General features: G+C 46.6%; 1 long non-coding RNA gene across 1 annotated transcript; it reads left to right on the top strand.

The window, feature by feature from the left end:
• The first annotated feature begins 337 nt into the window (after positions 1 to 337).
• LOC108526503 (uncharacterized) lies at positions 338 to 6,110 on the top strand. Its single transcript, XR_001884539.1, has 3 exons — positions 338 to 739; positions 4,780 to 4,890; positions 5,977 to 6,110. It is a non-coding gene; the product is annotated as an uncharacterized LOC108526503 (long non-coding RNA).
• The last annotated feature ends 67 nt before the right edge of the window (positions 6,111 to 6,177 follow it).

Genomic DNA, 6,177 nt, shown 5'->3' on the forward strand with positions numbered 1-6,177 from the left:
CCTCAAGTTGAGTCCAGTGCGCCGTCAGGGCTGCAGCTGGCGCTGGCCATTGAGGAGCTTCTGCGCTACCTCGCGATCGTGCCCGGCACTTCCAGCAGGCCGGGAAATGGTAAAGCTCCTCCTGGTAGCTTACAGGCGGAGGCGGCCGGGCAAAAGCCCGCGGACAATGATCGGCAAGTTCAGTTGATGCCTGCCGGGCAGCCTGTGGCCGCCTGCTGGCCACCCGCCCGCGAATGCGCGCTCCTGGAAGACCCAGCAGCCCCGCTTCGAGTTCCGATTGGCTCAGCGTGAAAGGCGGGCCTCTGCCACGTCACAAGGGCGCGCCTCCGTCGACGTCACAGGGGTGGGCCTTCAGCGACGTCTTAAAGGTGGTCCTTCGGCTTCGTCACAGGCGCTGGCGTTCGGCGACGTCACCTGGGCGGTGCGGTGCTTGGAGCTGGGTAGTCTTCTTAGAGTGGAACCTGGTAACCGCGACCTCCCCGCCAGGTCCTGTGTGTTGCTGGCTGGAAAAGGGTGGCTGACAAACTCCGACCCATTCACGGTGTTTATGTGGTCAAAAATAGAAAACTATGTCCGGGCGCGGCCAGCGGGAGGAGCCCTTCAGGCCAAGAGCAGCCTGGCAGCGTGGCGCGACCCCATCTCTGTAGTCTTACCTCAGCTCCCCAGCTACTTGACCCCTAAGGTTCAAGGCTTCAGTGAGCTATGATCCCACCACAGCATTCCAGCCTGCGAGACTGAGGTAAACCCTGTCTAAAAAAATAAAAAAACTAAGCAAGTGTGCAACAGGGAGGGACTGCTTAAAGAAAACATGAGGCTGGCTGGGCCCTGTAATCTCAGCACTTTGGAAGGCCCAGGCAGAAGGATGGATGGCTTGGGCGCAGGAGTTCGAGACCGGCCTGGGCAACATGAGAAAACCCCGTCTCTACAAAAGATACACAAATTAGCCCAGCGTGGTGCGCGCCTGGCTTAGCTTTTGTATCTTTTGTAGAGCCCGGGGAGCGGGGGGGGGGGTCTCGCTATGTTGCCCAGGCCGGTTTCGAACTCCTGAGTTCAAGTGATCTTCTTACCTTGGTCATCCGAGTTTTCGGGATTACAGGCTTGAGCCACCGCGCCTCGCCCGGGTGAGGCTATTTAATAGCATAAGAAAGTGTTAAGTGGCTCTCACGCCTGTAATCCCAGCACTTTGGGAGGCCGAGGCGGGTGGATCACCTGAGATCAGGAGTTCGAAACCAGCCTGGACAACATGGTGAAACCCAGTCTCTACAAAAAATACAAAAATTAACCGGGTGTGGCAGAGCATCCCTGTAGTCCCAGCTACTGGGGAGGCTGATACAGGAGAATCGGTTGAACCCGGGAGGCGGAAGTTGCAGTGAGCCGAGATCCCACCACTGCACCCCAGCCTGGGCGACCGAGCGAGACTCCAAAGTTTGACATCAGCCTGGGCAATGTAGTGAAACTCTGTCCCTACAAAACAAAAGACCCAGGTGTAACTGTCCACCTGTGGCCCCAGCTACTTAGGAGGCAGGAGGATCACTTGAGGCCAGGAGCTCAAGGCTGCAGTGAGCTGTGATCATCCCAACTGCTTTCCGTTCTGAGCAACAGAATATGAAACCATGTCTCTGGATAGCTAGCTAGCTAGATAATTGATAGGTAGTTTTCTATCATAGTTTTTTTTCCTAGATTTGAACATGTTTTTCTAAAGTAGCATTCAACACATCAGCATTTTACAGTGTTATTGTTAATATTATGTTTTTCTGAAATACAGTATCCTTCACAAAAACAGTTTTGTCTTTCAAAGCACATAGATAGGACCTCAAGTGAATTTGTCTGATGTTGGCGACCTTGGTACCCTTTTGTCCACTTCATTGGAGCAGTCAGTCAATAATTTCAGGTCACCGTTGGTCTTAGAAAAAGAGCCCAAAGGCAACAAGCAAGGGTGCTGGTGTCCAGTCACCTTCTAAAAGCATTTTCACCTTCCCTTGATGAACATAGAAGTGCTGTATGTAGAATTGACACAGTGCTGTCCTGGCAACTTTGTATATTAGGCCAAATTTACATTTTTTACCTTTATGAGAGGCACCCTGGTAGGCTAGTGGAGTTACACACAATGTCTGATCTCAGCTGCACTGTCCAGAGATGCAACACGGTCCAATCAAATAACATTCTCTGAGCCTGTTTCTTTAGCTGTAAAGTAAGAATAACAATTATACTGATTTTAAAAGACAGCTTATTGTATTTGAGTGGTCTTTTATTTTCTATGAAACTGTCTTTAACACAGTAATTATTTTCATTTCCATACCACATGTGTTTTTTGTTTTGTTTTTGATTTTTTTTGAGATGGAGTCTTTTGTTTTGTTTTGTTTTGAGATGAAGTTTTGCGTTGTTGCCCAGGCTGGAGTGCAGTGGCATGATCTCCACTCACTGCCACCTCCGCCTCCCAGGTTCAAGAGATTCTCCTGCCTCAGCCTCCTGAGAAGCTGGGATTACAGGTGCCCACCACCACACCTGGCTAATTTTTTTAAATTATTATTTTTAGTAGAGATGGGGTTACATCATGTTGCCCAGCCTGTTCTCAAACTATTGACCTGAAGTGATTCACCCGCCTTGGCCTCCCAAAGTACTGAAATTATAGGCGTGAGCCACTGAACCTGGCCTTTTTTTAAAATAAGGATTTCTTGGCCAGGCATGGTGGCTCACACCTGTAATTCCAGCACTTTGGGAGGCCGGGGTGGGTGATCACCTGAAGTCGGGAGTTCAAGACCAGCCTGACCAACATGGAGAAACCCTGCCTTTTCTAAAAATACAAAATTAACCAGGCATGGTGGTGCATGCCTATAATTCCAGCTACTCGGGAGGCTGAGGGAGCAGAATCGCTTGAACCCAGGAGGCGGAGGTTGCAGTGAGCCGAGAACACGCCGTTGCATTCCAGCCTGGGCAACAAGAGTGAAACTCCATCTCAAAATAAAAAAAAAGATTTCCTAAAATGATATTTTCAGTATTTTATAGATGATGTGTGTGCAGCAATCTTAATAGGACGTTACCTGACACTTTGCAGGACTAGAAGATGATGGTGGCAGCTGATTTGATCCATTTGTCTCTAATTCTTTTTTCTTTTTTTTTTTTTGAGATGGAGCCTTGCTCTGTCGCCCAGGCTGGAGTGCAGTGGCATAATCTCGGCTCACTGCAACCTCTACTTCCCGGGTTCAAGGGATTCTCCTGCCTCAGGCTCCTGAGTAGCTGGGATTACAGGCACGTGCCACCACGCCCGGCAAATTTTTGTATTTTTTTGGTAGAGACGGCGTTTCACGACGTTGGCCGGTCTGGCCTGGAACTCCTGACCTCAGGTGATGTGTCTGCCTCGGCCTCCCAAAGTGTTGGTATTACAGGTGTGAGCCATCGCGCCTGGCCCAGTTGCCTCTAATGCTAACGTGAGATGTATTGCAGGATCATAGCAGAGTGAGTTGCTGGTGTATCCACAAGGAGATGAGCATGGAACTCTCACAACAGCTGCCCTGAGTAGTGTGTGTGTGCTGTGCTTGAATACCTCACTGCTCATTTATACACAGGCTTTCTGGTAACTGAGTCAACAGTATCTGTTTCATAAATAATATATCCCTATTTCTTTTCTTTCTTTCTGTTTTTTTTTTTTTTTTTTTTTTTTTTTTTTTTTTTTTTTTTGAGACAGGGTCTTGCTCTGTTACCCAGGGTTGAGTGCAGTGATGTGATCTCGGCTAACCGCAACTTCTGCCTCCCGGGTTCAAGCGATTCTCCTGCCTCAGCCTCCCAAGTAGCTGGGATTACATGTGCCACCACTCCTGGCTAATTTTTGTTTTCTTTTTTTTTGAGACGGAGTTTCACTCTTGTTGCCCAGGCTGGAGTGCAATGGCACAATCTCGTCTCACTGCAACCTTTGCCTTTTGGGTTCAAGTGATTCTCCTGCCTCAGTGTCCTGAGTAGCTGGGATTACAGGCATGTGCCACCGCGCCTGGCTAATATTGTATTTTTAGTAGAGACGGGGTTTCTCTGTTTTGGTCAGGCTGATCTCTAAACTCCCGACCTCAGGTGATCTACCCTTCTTGGCCTCCCAAAGTTCTGGGATCACAGGCATGAGCCACCGCGCCCAGCCTAATTTTTGTATTTTTAGTAGAGATGGGATTTCACCATGTTGGCCAGGCTGGTCTCGAATTCCTGACCTCAAGTGCTCTGCCTGCCTCAGCCTCCCAAAGTGTTGGAATTACAGGCGTGAGCCACCATACCTGGCCAGCTCTATTTCTTTAAGCCTACACATTTTGCACATATTAAAAGTATTTGAACATACAATTATCCAGCTTCCCTTGTTTATGTATGCTTGAATTTTGTATAATCTTGAACTTTTTTCCAATCTAAGCTTTATTTTATCCCCGTCTGTATTCGTATAGCTTTAGGTGGCTGTCTTCATTGAAAGTTTTTTCTCAAAAGCCTTAAAATAGAATATAGTTCTTGGCAACAATTTGAAAGTTATTTGAGGAGAAGGGAAGATTTATAATGATGATTCAAATGAAGCAAACTCAAAAGTAATGAAGCAAGACGGAGGAAAAAGCAGTATTCACTTGAGCACATCCCAAAAGAATAAAATTTTAAATGTAACTAGAAAAAAGTGTGCTGAAGATCACAATACAGAAATAATTATTAATACTCAAAATACCTTTAAACCTCCACTCAACTTTTGAATGTTGTTGACCAGGAGGTGGCTGTAACTCTACGATGGTTCCTTCAACAATGACCATTTTCTTTTTCAAGATGATGATGATTCTCCACCTTCTAAGAGACCAAAGACCAACGAGCCACCACAGCCACCAGTCCCAGAACCCGCCAATGCTGGGCAACGGAAAGTGAAGGGGTTCAACTCTGGTAAGTTCTCAGTGAAATCTACAACCTTTTCCTTCATCTTCTGGACTCTCAATGTGGCTGATGAAAGTTACAACATGCTCTGCAGGGGGAAACGCTTTAGCATGTATTACTGCATTGTAATCTCATCTTTGTAAGGCCAGGAGCATTTTGAAAGTCACATTACAGACAGTGTTTAAATATAGTTTGAATTTACCAAAACATAGGACATTGTATTATCTCATATTAATTAGTTGGCTTAAAATTAGTACTAATGACTTAGTAATTCAATGATTTCTCTTAGCTTAAAAACCTTCTTTATTTCAGAACCATTTCACCTCTTGGTTTTCATTTTTGCTGTGTGTCACTGCCTACTAGCTGCTAATTTATTAACTCCCAGTGGTTCATGTGTCCTGTGAAGGGACTGCATGAGATTTTAGTAGCAAATTATGTTGATGATTTGTATTTTGAATAAATAGTTTGAATAAATAGAACATTAAGCTTGTAAAAATTTTAAAATAGTATTTTAATATTCTACTGTGTCATGTGTCATAGTCACAATGATTGGATGTATATTGAATTTATATGTACATTAACTTGTTATATGTTTATATTCTTTAGCATTCTGACTTGCAACTATATACCTGTTAAGGCCTTTTTTTTTTTTTTTTTTTTTCCAAGAAGATTAGACTCTTGATTTATTGAGGCATCTGTTAAGTGGCCCAGGCTCTGTGTAGGCGGTGAGGTTAAAGTAGGAAGAAGGGTAGTGAGAGGCAGGGGTGCCAGGATTAGATTGGAATACTTGGGATGCTCTGAGGCTTCTCAAGTTTCCCTGGTCCTGGCTGGCTGTGCTGCTGGCCTGGGCATCTGATGAGCCTGCAAGGGTGAAGCCCAAGAGGTGGGTGATCCAGGGGCTAGGGCAGGGACTTTGGAGTCACGCTGTTGGCTTTGAATTTAGACTCCTACACTTAGTAGCTGTGAACTCTCCATGCCTCAGGGACCTGCAGAACTGAGCTCTGTCTGAGCCAGGTCCCATCCAGGCATTGGAGATCCATCCAGAGGGAAACCACTATCCACTGTCTTCTCAAGCAGAGCCTTGTCTCCTTCTAGGCCCTCACAATCCAGTGGAGGAGGTGAAACTCATCTGCCTCTGTCCCTCTGGTTGCGCCTCATGCCAGGTGCATCAGTGGACATGGGCCATGCTCCTGGGCCTCCGATGTTGGAGAAGGTTGCCAGGCTCAGGTGGGTACATTAGAGCAGCTGCTGCCCTCTGAACACAGTGACAAAAGAACACTGTGGGCCTGGAGCCCC

Source organism: Rhinopithecus bieti, unplaced genomic scaffold (genome assembly GCF_001698545.2).
Source record: "Rhinopithecus bieti isolate Rb0 unplaced genomic scaffold, ASM169854v2 scaffold_3947, whole genome shotgun sequence".
Taxonomy (NCBI): domain Eukaryota; kingdom Metazoa; phylum Chordata; class Mammalia; order Primates; family Cercopithecidae; genus Rhinopithecus; species Rhinopithecus bieti.